We start from the raw sequence: 13,484 nt of genomic DNA on the forward strand, positions 1-13,484 counted from the left end.
CTCTTTGCGAGCTGTTCTTGGGCATCGAGCCCCATTTTGCGCTGTGGAAGAGGTTGTTTTGCCTCGTACCCCGTTCTCACGGGGGGTCGATATATCAAGTGGGCGGAGCCGAAATATGGCGCATCGCCGGGACCGGATATCTATCCGGAACCCCAAAGACTGGCCTTCGGAGTGGTTCTATATGGAAGACTCCCCGCTGCCGGATCCGGTTCGGATCGGCCTCCCAGAGTTTAGCAACGCTCCTCTGAAGAAACGCCTGAGTTGGCGCCCGCGGAGCCCTCAACGGGAAGATGATAGGGGCGTCCACTATCTGATGGGTCGGATACGGCTACTAGCCCATTCCGGATTAACCATGATTGGAGTCATGGCCACATGCATTATGCGAGGGGTGCGGCCGCTCCAATATAGGGGCCACCCCATGTGGCATTTTAACGGGGAGAATGACGCCACCCGTCATGGCCGCACGGGACCGGGATCGGCCGCCGATCTGGTGAAGATCCTGTCCGGCTTGTACAAGGGGTAGGAGGAGGACTTTCTCCGCACGAGTCCATTGAATGGATTCTCCATGAATAACCCTCAAAGCTGGGTAAGCGGACGTTTAAATATCCGATCCATGCTCTCAAAGATAAGTGTCTTACCTTATGATTTCGACGTAGGAACTGCGCCGGGATGTGGAGGGCATAAAAATCCCAACTCCACAACCCGAGGATCCGGGAAGATCCCTTGACCCGGCCTCCGAAGAGGATCCGGACATTAAGGTGGATTTGATTGACGGGGTGTTCCACCAGCTCAGCATAGACAATGCTCTAGTCGCCATTACGGCTGACTACCCTGGTTTATGTCCGGCTTCCCAGGTGAGTACGACCGAAGTCCTGACACCGTTACTTTTTTAATGCTTATTCCTGACCACCGTGTACCAATGGTGTTTGGCAGGAGGTGCCTTTACAGCGGGAAGCCGAGCCTGCGGCGACTGATCAAGCGAGGTCAGTGCGGCCTAGCAGGCGGAAGAGGAGTGCGGCGCGAATCGAAACGTCACCGCAAAGGTATGGTGCACCATTATCTTTTAAGGGAAAGACTCCTGGGAGGCCTATTAATGCTCATGATTCTTCCAGGAGAAAGAGCGTTCGCCGGACTGAGTCCGGAGAGGGTGCCCACCAAGCCTCTGCCAGCCAGGCTCCAACACCTGGTCCGGAGGGGGAGGTGAGCGCAAGGCGCGAGCTGGATGCTCCTCCAACGGAGGATGCTGACAGGTTGTCCGCCACCAGATCTGAGGTGGAGAGCACCATGAATCACAGGCGCCATCGGACAGTTCTTCGTGACGCGTGTTTCTCCCCTGAGGCGTTAAATGCCTTTAATGCGGGAGACGCGCACCTCCGTGCTGCTCAAGATGGTTTAACCAGAGCCACGAAGCAGTATGTAAAGGACATACGGGTAAGGAATTTTAATAGTTATATATGCCAGTAGCCCCCGAGACTTAAAATAGTTAAACTAACTGATTTAAGGATCATTTGTTATGCAGGATCTTACTGAGAAGAATACCCACCTGTCTCAGGAGCTTCAAGAATGCAAGGCCCAACTTGAGGCCGCACTAGCCGCTGCCGGGGGAGCCACGGAGACCCCCTCTGGTAATTCATATTTGAAAAAAGAAGTAGTTTATGAAGTGCGGCGTGTGTGTATAGTCGGACAATAATATTGCAGAGGGTGCCGGACTAGATCCGGACAAGCAACAGCTGCTACGCCAGTTGAAAGCCGGCGAGAGGGTGCTTATGAGGGTGCAGCAGGAGAGGAACAAACTCCAAGATGCCAACACCCAGCTGGGCGAAGAACTAAAAGATGTTCAGGTCCAGCTGTCTAACTCCGTAAAGGAGAATCGGCGGCTTCATCGCGGCATTTATAGTAAGTGCTTGAGCAAACTCTTTTGAAAAGAAGAGTTCGGTGAGGAAGTCGATTGACAGAAATGTGTCTGTAGGTGTGCTCACGGGTCATCCGGCGGAGGAGATGCCTAGTTCCACGGGAGACCCTCTTCCCGAGCTGTTGCAACTGCATGAACGTGTTCGGCAGGCGATGAGCGGCGTCGTTCAGGCCTTATGGCCGTCCGTCTCCCTTCCTGAGGGCCTTGGAGGGCTTGCTGAGAAGCTTCAGGGAGTACGGCGACGTTTCCGTCTGTGGAAGATGTCGGCCTGCCGTCAAGGCGCCAGGGAGGCCTGGGCCATGGTGAAGACGAGGTACCCGAAGGCTGACCCAAACCACATGGCCGAGGTCGGCCCTGTGGGGCCCGATGGGAAAGAGATCCCTGTGAGCTTGATGTACGGCCGAGTAGAGTTGGCCGCGAAATATTCCCAACAGGACTGTAAATTAGACAGCCTGTTAGATGGGATTGAAGAGGAGTACAATCAGTCTGTTTGACGATGTAATTTTAAAATGACATGTAAAATGCCTTCTAGCCGGATTGTAGATCGTTTGCCTTTGCGGAACTTTTTGCTTCAACCTCGGGACCCAACAGTCCAGAGTGTGTCCGAATACCCTGACGGTTATAAAAGAACCGAGGCATGCATGGAGACAAGGCGTAGGGGTCATAATTGCTTTATCAGACAAGTGCCCAACTAGCTATGTTATATTACATGGTTAGTAAGAAACATCTTCCAGGGAGAATAGTTCCGTTAAGGGTTCCTTTCCCTGGGAGGCATGCCCTAAAGTGCATCTCTGGACTGCGAAAATAGCAGAAAAAGCATCTGGGGGCAGATAAATAAGTAAGTAATAAATCATCTTTCAGGTCACCGACCGAATATTCCCTTAAGAACGCTAGCCTTCGGCTTCACCCAGTCTGAGGTACACATCCGGCTGACCCGGTAGTAACAATCGCAGGGGTGCTCCCTTTACCTCCTAGCCGAACAATCGGGAACATAGGGGTAAGCACAAGAGCCAGGCAACCCGGCGGATCTCGGGTAGGGGGTCCCGAACTGTGCGTCTAGGCGGATGGTAACAGGAGACATGGGACATGATGTTTTACCCAGGTTCGGGCCCTCTTGATGGAGGTAAAACCCTACGTCCTACTTGATTAATATTGATGATGTGTGTTACAAGAGTAGATCTACCACGAGATCAAGGAGGCTAAACCCTAGAAGCTAGCCTATGGTATGATTGTTGTTCGTCCTACGGACTAAAGCCATCCGGTTTATATAGACACCGGAGAGGGCTAGGGTTACACAGAGTCGGTTACAATGGTAGGAGACCTACATATCCGTATTGCCAAGCTTGCCCTCCACGCCAAGGAAAGTCCCATCCGGACACGGGACGAAGTCTTCAATCTTCTATCTTCATAGTCTTGGAGTCCGGCCAACGATGATAGTTCGGCTATCCGGACACCCCCTAGTCCAGGACTCCCTCACTCCCCCTCTCTCGTGGAGATCTATTCGATGTAATCTTCTTTTTGCGGTGTGTTTGTTGAGACCGATGAATTGTGGGTTTATGGTCCAGTATTATCTATGGAAAATATTTGATTCTTCTCTGAATTCTTTTATGTATGATTGAGTTATCTTTTCAAGTCTCTTCGAATTATCGTTTTGGTTTGGCCAACTAGATTGGTAGTTCTTGCAATGGGAGAAGTGCTTAGCTTTGGGTTCAATCTTGCGGTGTCCTTACTCAGTGACAGAAAGAGTTGCAAAGCACGTATTGTATTGTTGCCATCGAGGATAACAAGATGGGGTTTTTCTCATATTGCATGAATTTATCCCTCTACATCATGTCATCTTGCTTACGGCGTTACTCTGTTTTTACTTAATACTCTAGATGCATGCTGGATAGCGGTCGATGAGTGGAATAATAGTAGTAGATGCAGAATTGTTTTGATCTACTTGTTTTGGACGTGATGCCTATATACATGATCATTGCCTAGATATACTCATAACTATGCTCAATTCTGTCAATTGCTCAACAGTAATTTGTTCACCCACCGTAGAATACTTATGCTCTCGAGAGAAGCCACTAGTGAAACCTATGGCCCCGGGGTCTATTCTCATCATATCAATCTATATCACTTTATTTACTTGCTTTGTTTTTACTTTGCCTTTACTTTTTACTTTGCATCTATCTATCAAAAATACCAAAAATATTATCTCTATCACATCTCACTCTCGTAAGTGATCGTGAAGGGATTGACAACCCCTAAGCATTGGTTGCGAGTTACTATCATTTTGTGTAGGTACGAGGGACTTGTGCATGGTCTCCTACTGGATTGATACCTTGGTTCTCAAAAACTGAGGGAAATACTTACGCTACTTTACTGCATCATCCTCTCCTCTTCGGGGAAATCCAACGCAGTGCTCAAGAGGTAGCACAAATCACCTGCAGACGAGGGCATCTCCTCTTCAAGGCGACCCGTTAGCATTCCTACAAGGAAAAATCTTATTAATAAACTTCCTCGCCGAACTATCAAACAGTTCGCTTGAGTTCTTACCATAAATACCGCGACGAAGTTTTTTGTTCTCCTTCACAGAGTCTACCAGTTGTGCACGGACGCCCTATAATTCCACGTCCAGACGAATATTGGCATCACGAAGCTTGTTCTTCTCTTCCGTCACCTGCGTAAGGATGCGCTCACCGGCCTTTAGTTGTCGTTGGAGATGCGAGTCGTCACCCACTGCGCCATCCGGATTCACTCCAGGATTGTCTGCAGAACTTACTGTTAGACTAACCGCACCAGCCATCTATTAACTAGCACATCTGTGTATAATGGAGACAAATATTACCGGCAGGGGCCTTTCGGGATCCCTCTAACTTGGCTACCGCATCAGATAATTGGGCCTTCCAGGCCTCCAGCTCCCGCGCCAACTGTTCATTCTTGTCCACAAGGACCTGTGGATATATTGATCCTTCAAACAGTTGTCCCAACTATTCTAAGTCTTAGGGGCTACTGCTAGGCATGCTTATCAAAATCTATTACCCGTATGTCTTTGGTATACTGGCTTGTTGCTTGGGCAAGTCCTCCTTGAGCGGCTCAGACATATGCGTCCGCCGAATTGAAGGCATTAACTGCCTCTTCGGAAAAGATGTTGTGCCGGAGCATGGCCCTCCGGCGCCGGTGGTTCATGGCGCTCTCCACTTCGGAGTTTGTGGCGGAACACATATCTGCACCCTCTGTCGGGGAGCTATGCGGTGCTGGCCCCACATCCACCTCCACCCCCGAAGCTGGTTCTGGAACCCGGATGGTGGAGGCGTGGTTGGTGGGGTTTCCGGGTATAGCCCGGTTATTCCTCTTCCTGCCAGACACAAAGGCCGCTGTCATATTTCAAATTCTATGACAGCGGGAAAGGCTATGACTTTACCTCTGCAACGGTGTGTCAGCCCGCACCGCCTTCCTCTTGAGCCTGCCCGATCCGGACGCCCATGGTTGACGAGTCCCTAGGGGCTCGGCCCCTCGCTCCGGCCGTTGTTTCTGCAAATAGAGTGACGCCTCAAAGGTAAACTACAATACATGTAGAAAGTCCTCTTCGGAGGATAGGGTTTTTCAGCTCAGCTTACACGCGACGTAGGAAGCAGTCCGGGGGAGTCGGCCGTAATGGCCACCAGGGCGCCGTCCCAGCTCGCCTGATAAAATACTCCGTTGACAAGCTCCACGGTAATATCCGGATCAACTTTGAGTCCCGGATCTAGGGCCCTTCCAGGGTCCTCTGGTTGCGGGGAGGGGCTGAAGATTCCTTCCATGGCCCTCCTCAGTTCCTGTTCAGAGGCATTGATGCGAGTAATCTTAGCAGAAGTACGATAGAGTAAATGAAGCCGGGAAAAGAATGGCAACTTACCCACTCTGGGGGGTTGTACATGGAGAATCCGTCCCGCATTTTTATGCGAAGGAACTCCTCCTCTTCCCCTTTGTACAAATCAGATAATATCCTTGATAAAGCGGCAGCGGAGTCCGGACCCTTACGACCACAGCGGGTGGCGTCATCTTCCCCGTTGTAATGCCACATGGGCTTCCCCCGATATTGGAGCGGCTGCACTCCTTGCTTTATGCATATTGCCATGACTTCAACAATCGTCAGTCCGGACTTGGCCAGCAACTTTATCCTGTTCATCAAGAGCAATATCTCCCTTGTGTCCTCTTCTTGAGGGCCCCGGGGACGCCATCTTAGGCGTGCCCTCGGTGGGGCGTTGTTGAACTTGGGGAGACCCCTCCGGACTGGATCTAGAAGGGGAACGTCATTTATATAGAACCATTCTGAAGGCCAGTTTTCTGGTGCATTCTCAGGAGTGCCGGACAAGTATCCGGTCTTGGCAATGCGCCATACTTCGGCCCCACCCACTTGATACAGGGACTCCCCCTGGGTGCGGGGGACAAGGCAGAATAGCTTCCTCCACAATCCGAAGTGTGGTTCGCAGCCTAAAAACAGCTCGCATAGGGCGACATACCCCGCTATCACTACTAGGGAAAAGCCTATACACAGAATCTTACCAGCAGCGCTCCTGAAAATATGACGCTACTGCTATTTAGCAGCAGCGCGTGATAGCAAAACGCGCTGCTGAAAAGAAAATAGCAGTAGCGCGTCCACACCAAACCGCGCTACTGCTCTAATTGCCATGACCTCGCCACCCTGCTAGTTATAGCAGTAGCGCCCTATACTGAACCGCGCTACTGCTATAGAAGTTAGCAGCAGCGCGCTTCTAAGAAAATCGCCACTGCTAAGATCAGCCCACAAGTTTAATCCCACCTCGCTCCGTGAACAGGGTGTTTATCACCTTAAATATGTTACTTCTGAAACTATCACAACCAGTTGGTCTTCACTAAACTCTATGTGTAGAATTTGTGGCCGCAATATGAGTCCTCTCCGGTTCCTACCGGAGAGGACTCATATTGACAATTCAGATTGTACACAAAAAGATCATTGATGGCCAATGTATTTTTGCATTGACATATTTTTGTATACTTACACTTAGCAGTAGCGCTTTATCTGCAAAGCCCTACTGGTAGTCCAACTTAGCAGTAGCGTGTAATAGTGCAGAGCGCTACTGCTATTCAGATTAGCGGTAGCGTGTTTTGGGAAACGTGCTACAACTATCCCTACCCTATCCCCACGCGCGCGACCGATCCTCTCTCTCACTCACACTCTCACTCTCGCTCGCGCGCCGATAATCGTCGTCGTGCATCGTCGTCGCCGCCGCCTTCGTCCGTCTGCCGCCGAGGTACTCCCCTCCTTCCGTCCCTCCTCCCTCCTCCTCGCACATCCTCCCTTCGCCTGCAGCCGCCCCTCCCTCCTCCGCCGCCATCCTCCTCCCTCCACATGCGTCCGCCCCTCCTCCCTCCTCCGCCGGCAGCCCTCCTCCCACCGCCCTCGACCTCACCGCCGCCACCCGAGCCAACCCAGCACCGCTGCCACCCGATCCCGATCCCGCCCTCGCCACCCCTACCTCTCCGTCGCCCCCACCCCCTTTCTCTCTCTTAGTTGGTACTAGATGTTTTTTAGTAGTAGTAGATGTTAATTTAGGGTTCATAGATAATGATTTTTAGTAGTAGTAGATGTTAATTACTAGTAGTGATGGTACTAGTTAACTAGGGCAGTATGATTAATAGTAGTTGTAGTTGAACTACTTTAGTTGTAGTTGAACTAGTTTAGTAAGTAAATTAATAAACTAGTTGAACTAGTTGAATTAATAGAACTAATATATTTTTAGTAAGATAATTAATATAACTAGTTGAACTACTTTATTTTTAGAAAGAACTAGTTTTTTCTATTTATAGTAAGTTTATATTTAGTAAGAACTAGTTGAATTAATAAACTAGTTGAACATGTCATATTTGTTGTTATTTTTTAGTTTAAGAAATTATTCGGGATGTATTAGTGATAAATTATACTGTTTTTGCTTTTACAGAAATCAAGGAGCCCCTCCATCAACCCGCCGTCATCCCCGTCACCGACCCCCTCCGACATCGAGGTGAGACCAGCCAAATATCCATGTATATCTTGTGTTGCTCAAATAGGATATTTGGTTGCCCAAGTGGCCGTTCATGTTCAGTTTACACCTCTGAGTGGCCTATGTTTTGCCGGAGTGTTGATTAATTTCCGTTCCGGCAAATTTCAGGCACTCGATATGTCCTTTTTTAGCAAAGGTCATGCCAGATTTTTCCGTGAATCCTGGCATGACTTGTGCTAGAATATGTAGGAAATATCGAGTGGCCTGAATTTTCTCGAAAAATAATGTGCTAGAATATGTAGGAAATGTCGTACTCGGACGATGACAGTCTCCCGAGGGAGTGCAGCTGGTGCCACGACGATCGAGGTATGTGTGACAAGTTCGTTGAGCTGGATGAAGATCGGCGCTTCAACATTAAGCTCGAGGAGACCTTCGATGTTGAAACGGTACGCAACAACGACAAGTGTTTTTTTCGTAATTAAGCATGACTTCAACTATTTCAACGTCTAATTTTCATCTTTTACAATTCAACTAGCTTATCCCATGCCATGCAAGACGCTATGTCTTGGAGAGGATGGATTTTGAAGACCATGAAAATTTTAAAACAAAGAAAATACACCTAAGGACCCATCATGATATGGATTTTGAAGTAAATATGTGCAATGCTCAGAGCGTAACCCATTTTGGTTGCCAAAATTGGTAAGCACTTTGCAAAATGTATGGTTTTTATGATGGTATGATTGTCACCATGGATCTTGGTGATCCTGACATCGAGCAAGACAATATGGACATTTGGGTCCTTGTTGATACGCTTCCGATTGTACCGCTATGTGAGTTTCTCAAACATAGTTATTAACTAATTTATATTGTTTATTTCAAAATAGTTGACAAGCTATTTCCATTGACAGCTTATTTTGATTCTTCAAAGACTGTGTGGAAGATGGTAGACAAAACCCACTACACTGATGGCTCCGAATTAACTTATAAGGAGAAAAATCATCTGATCGCATTTTGTACTCTTCTTGAGGATTACAATAACTATTATCGAACTCCTCCAAATTATGATGAATACGTGCCACTAGTGCACGTGTTGAACCATGGTAACTTCTCTGGAGATACCCTGGTAAGATTTTTTACTATTATGACATCCGTGCATGTTTTGCATACTTCTAAAACTAGTACATCATTGCTAACTACGAAGTTATTACTATGTTTTTCAACAGAAACTCCCGATGAATTGTGTGCCTCATCTGATGCATCTGAATGGTCGCCTTACAGTTCTGAACATACTTCCAGGTAAATCTAGGGAGCTCACCTGTGCATATCGGATTTCTAAAACCGGTGAACACATGTTCATCAAAGAATGGGAGAAATGTATGGACATTCGCAAGGAGGTTCTTGGAAGTAACATTCAGCGAAAGGCAAGAATTAGAGACAAGCTAATCTCCATTCTCCATAATGGAGAGTCAGGGGCTATCTTGTTTTTTTTTCAGTTTACCTTAGAAAATGTAGTAGGTCTTAATCGAATGTAGTAGGTCCTATGAGGTACAATATGTTTATTATGTGATAATGTGTTAGAGTTGATAATGAGGATTACTTGTGATTACGACTAGTGACCAATTTGCTATGTGATGTCATTGATGAAAACGATGATCTTGAGGAGGTGTTATATGACAATGATGTATTATGATGATAAGTTGTTAATAATATGATGATGATGATGATATTATTATATCATTGGGTGAAAGAACCGCGGATTAGTTTCAAGTGGATGGACATCCACTTGAAACTAGTCCACGGTTCTTTCACCCCGTGATGTAATAACTCATTATGATGTAAAAACAATCTCTAAATTCCTGTTGTATGAAAACTTGTGTAAAGGTGTACGAATACAACATGAAATAAAAAAAAATACTAAATAATAGTAGTAGCGCGGGAAAGGAGAAGCGTTACTACTAATTACCAGTAGCGCTGTTCTGGAGAAGCGCTACTACTAAGTCAATTTAGCAGTAGCGTGGGTCTAGGCGCGCTATTGCTAAGCTTTAGCTGTAGCGCCTTATCAGTAGCACTCCTGCCCGCGCAAGTGATAGGCCTAAAACCTGCGCTGCTACTAGGCTTTTCCCTAGTAGTGTATGTGCAGAATGGAGGCTGGGGTAAGATTGTGTAACTGGAGGCCATAGAACTCCAGGAGCCCGCGAAGAAACGGGTGTATAGGAAACCTGACGGCCCTTAGCAGATGCGAGATGAGGCATATTCGCTCCTCTGGAGACGGGTTGGGAGATCCCTCAGCCTGTTCCCCTCCTTCGTAAGTAGCTATTCCAGCTCGGACGGAGATCATGAATGCAGGTGGAAGAAACCCTTGAGTTTGTAACTTCACCAAGCGGCTGTGAGGAACTGAGCATCTCCCCAATCCCCAGACTTAGAGCGAGGAGGGCAAGCAGAAGAGCTGCGACGGCCGGCCATGCTGGAATGGCTTTTCGTGAAGTGCTCTAGGATGCTAGCTCAAGGAAGGAGAGTGAGGTTTGGATCTGAGAATCCCTGTCCCTTCAAATAGGCGGTTGGCTCAGAGGATCGAGGGTGGCAAATGCAAAAATACCTTGACTCCTCGCATTCGCCCGACATGTGGAGATGGTCATTACTGAGGCGCTGAAGCCGAGGAGCACAACATTGATTGGAGACCGGACACTATTTGTCGTAATAGGTACTTTGGAGTATTCGGAGGAGGAACCCGCCTTGCAATGCCAAAGACAATACTGCGCGCCGGACTCATCGTCATTGAAGCCTGGTTTAGGGTCTACTGAGGGAGTCCTGGATTAGGGGGTATCCGGATAGCCGGACTGTGTGCAACGTCCGGACTATTGAAGCGTGAAGATACAAGACTCAAGACTTCGGCCCGTGTCCGGATGGGACTTTTCTGGGTGTGGAAGGCAAGCTTGGTGATCCGGATATTATATTTCCTTCCTTGTAACCGACTCCATGTAAACCCTAGCCCTCTCCGGTGTCTATATAAACCAGAGAGGTTGGTCCTTAGAAGGCCGATCACAATTACATTCATACCATCATAGGCTAGCTCCTAGGGTTTAGCCTCTACGATCTCGTGGTAGATCTACTCTTGTACTACCCATATCATCAATATTAATCAAGCAGGAAGTAGGGTTTTACCTCCATCGAGAGGGCCCAAACCTGGGTAAACATCTGTGTCCCTGACTTCTTGTTACCATCAGCCTTGACGCACAGATCGGGACCCCCTACCCGAGATCCGCCGGTTTTGACACCGACAGTGCCTTCTAGGACCTGGGATGGACAGGCGTTCCTTACACTTGGGATAATTGTCAGGTGGGAGCAGCTAACGTTAAAGCCCAACATCGACTGCGCCTTTGCCAATGAGGCTTTCTGGCAAATGTAGGGACACACCCAGGTGCGTCACATCAGTGCAGCGGAATCAGATCACTGCTTTGTGCATCTAGTGTTCTCGGAGCAGCGGGAGAATGGAAGTTCTAGAGGGGTCCGACCTTTTCAATATGAAAACATTTGGCAAACGCACCGCGAGTATGAAACAGTGGTGGCGGAGTGTTGGAAAGGCCAGCACCGTGTACCTGATCTGCAAGGAATTCTTGATTCTTTGAACGCAATGCAAGGAAGGCTTGCACCTTGGGGCAAAAAGAATTCGGCTGCCTTGCAAGGACAGTTCGGAAGCTCCGACAATGGTTGGAAAAACTACAGAAATAATCTGTAGGGCGAGGACCCTCTGACGAGGAGAAGAGCACAGTGTTTAAATTAAGGGAAGCATTATGGCAGGAGGAGATCTGGCTGCGGCAGCGGTCGCGCGTGCTGTGGTTGAGAGATGGCGACCACAACACCGAATATTTTCAAGCCCAAGCAAAGAAGAGGCAAAGGATGAATAAGATCATGGGCCTTCGGAGAGCAGACAGATCGGTTTGTGTGAATGCACAAGAGGATACGGCGGAAATTATGGGTTTCTACCAATAGCTTTATACCTCGCAGGGTATCTCTGATCCCAGCGAGCTATTATCACATGTACCTGCCCGCGTCACGCCGGGCATGGATTTGGCAATGGAAAAGCAACTGGTTTCTTCCAGAAGCATTGGAAACTTCTTGGCGATGAGGTGACCACTGCAGTTTTGGGATTTTTGAATGGTGGGGAGTTACCAGTGGGCTTCAACGACACCTCGATCACACTAATCCCTAAGGTGCGGAACCCACAAACTATCTCACAGTATCGACCTATATCGTTATGCCCGGTTCTGTACAAGTTGGCTGTCAAGGTCATCATCAACAGGATGTGGGGTCTCATGGACGAGCTCATTAGCAAGGAGCAAAGCACCTTCGTCCCCGAACGCCTCATTACTAACAATGTTTTGGTTGCGTTCGAGAGCATACATGCCATGCGACGAAGGAGGAAGGGGAAGAACTACTCTTGCGCAATCAAACTTGATATGATGAAAGCGTATGACCGAGTACAATGGAGTTATTTGGAATATATTCTATCCAAGATTGGTTTTGGCGCAGACCTTGTCAGACTTGTTATGAAGTGTGTAACATCAGTGCATTTCTCAGTACGCGTTAATGGAGAACTATTGCCTTTCTTCAACCCATCTCGGGGTTTGCGGCAGGGCTGCCCGATGTCGCCCTTTCTTTTTCTACTCTGTGCAGAAGGCTTTTCTTCCTTGCTCAAATATTATGGCACAGTGGATAGAGGGATATGAGTTAACTTTCACGCCCCTTGGGTAAACCATATGCTCTTTGCAGATGATAGCCTCATCTTCATGAAGGCTGATACAGAGAGTGCGAACAGATTGAATGCGATCTTGCACATCTATGGTACTACCTCTGGTCAATGTGTCAATAGAGAGAAGAGTGTTATCTTCTTCAGTCCAAATACCCCACTGGATCAGCGACAGCTTATCAAAACCAGCCTTGATGTACATGCTGAAACCTTCAGCGAGCGTTACCTTGGTCTCCCAACAGCCGTGGGTAGGATCACCAGCGGCACTTTCCAACACATAAGGGAAAGATCAAGAAGTTGCATGCAGGGATGGTCAGAGAGATTGTTTGGGTGTGCGGGAAGGGAAACTCTGATCAAATCCATCGCGCAAGCTATCCCCACATTCAGCATGAGTGTTTTTCTGCTGACAAAGAAGGTATGCAAGAGCTTAACTTCTTGCATGGCCAAGTTTTGGTGGAGCAGCTCCATTGACAAACGGGCTCTGCACTGGATATCATGGAAGAAGCTCGCAACACCTAAGTGCAAAGGAGGAATGGGTTTCCGGGACCTCCATCTATTCAACTTAGCAATGCTTGGCAAACAAGGCCGGCGGCTTATGACAAATCCTAACACCTTGTGTGGCCGAGTTCTGAAAGGAAAATATTACCCCAATTCTGATTTTATGCAGGCTTCAGCACCGGGTTCCTCCTCGGCCACTTGGAGGGCGATCATCGCCGGGCGGGAAGCGCTGCGAACGGGGCTCATTATGCGGGTCGGCGACGGATCTTCTATATCCACGTGGTCGGACCCATGGGTGCCCGACATAGCCAACTTTATTCCCACTCCCAGGATA

This window comes from Triticum aestivum, chromosome 7B (assembly GCF_018294505.1).
Source record: "Triticum aestivum cultivar Chinese Spring chromosome 7B, IWGSC CS RefSeq v2.1, whole genome shotgun sequence".
Classification (NCBI taxonomy): domain Eukaryota; kingdom Viridiplantae; phylum Streptophyta; class Magnoliopsida; order Poales; family Poaceae; genus Triticum; species Triticum aestivum.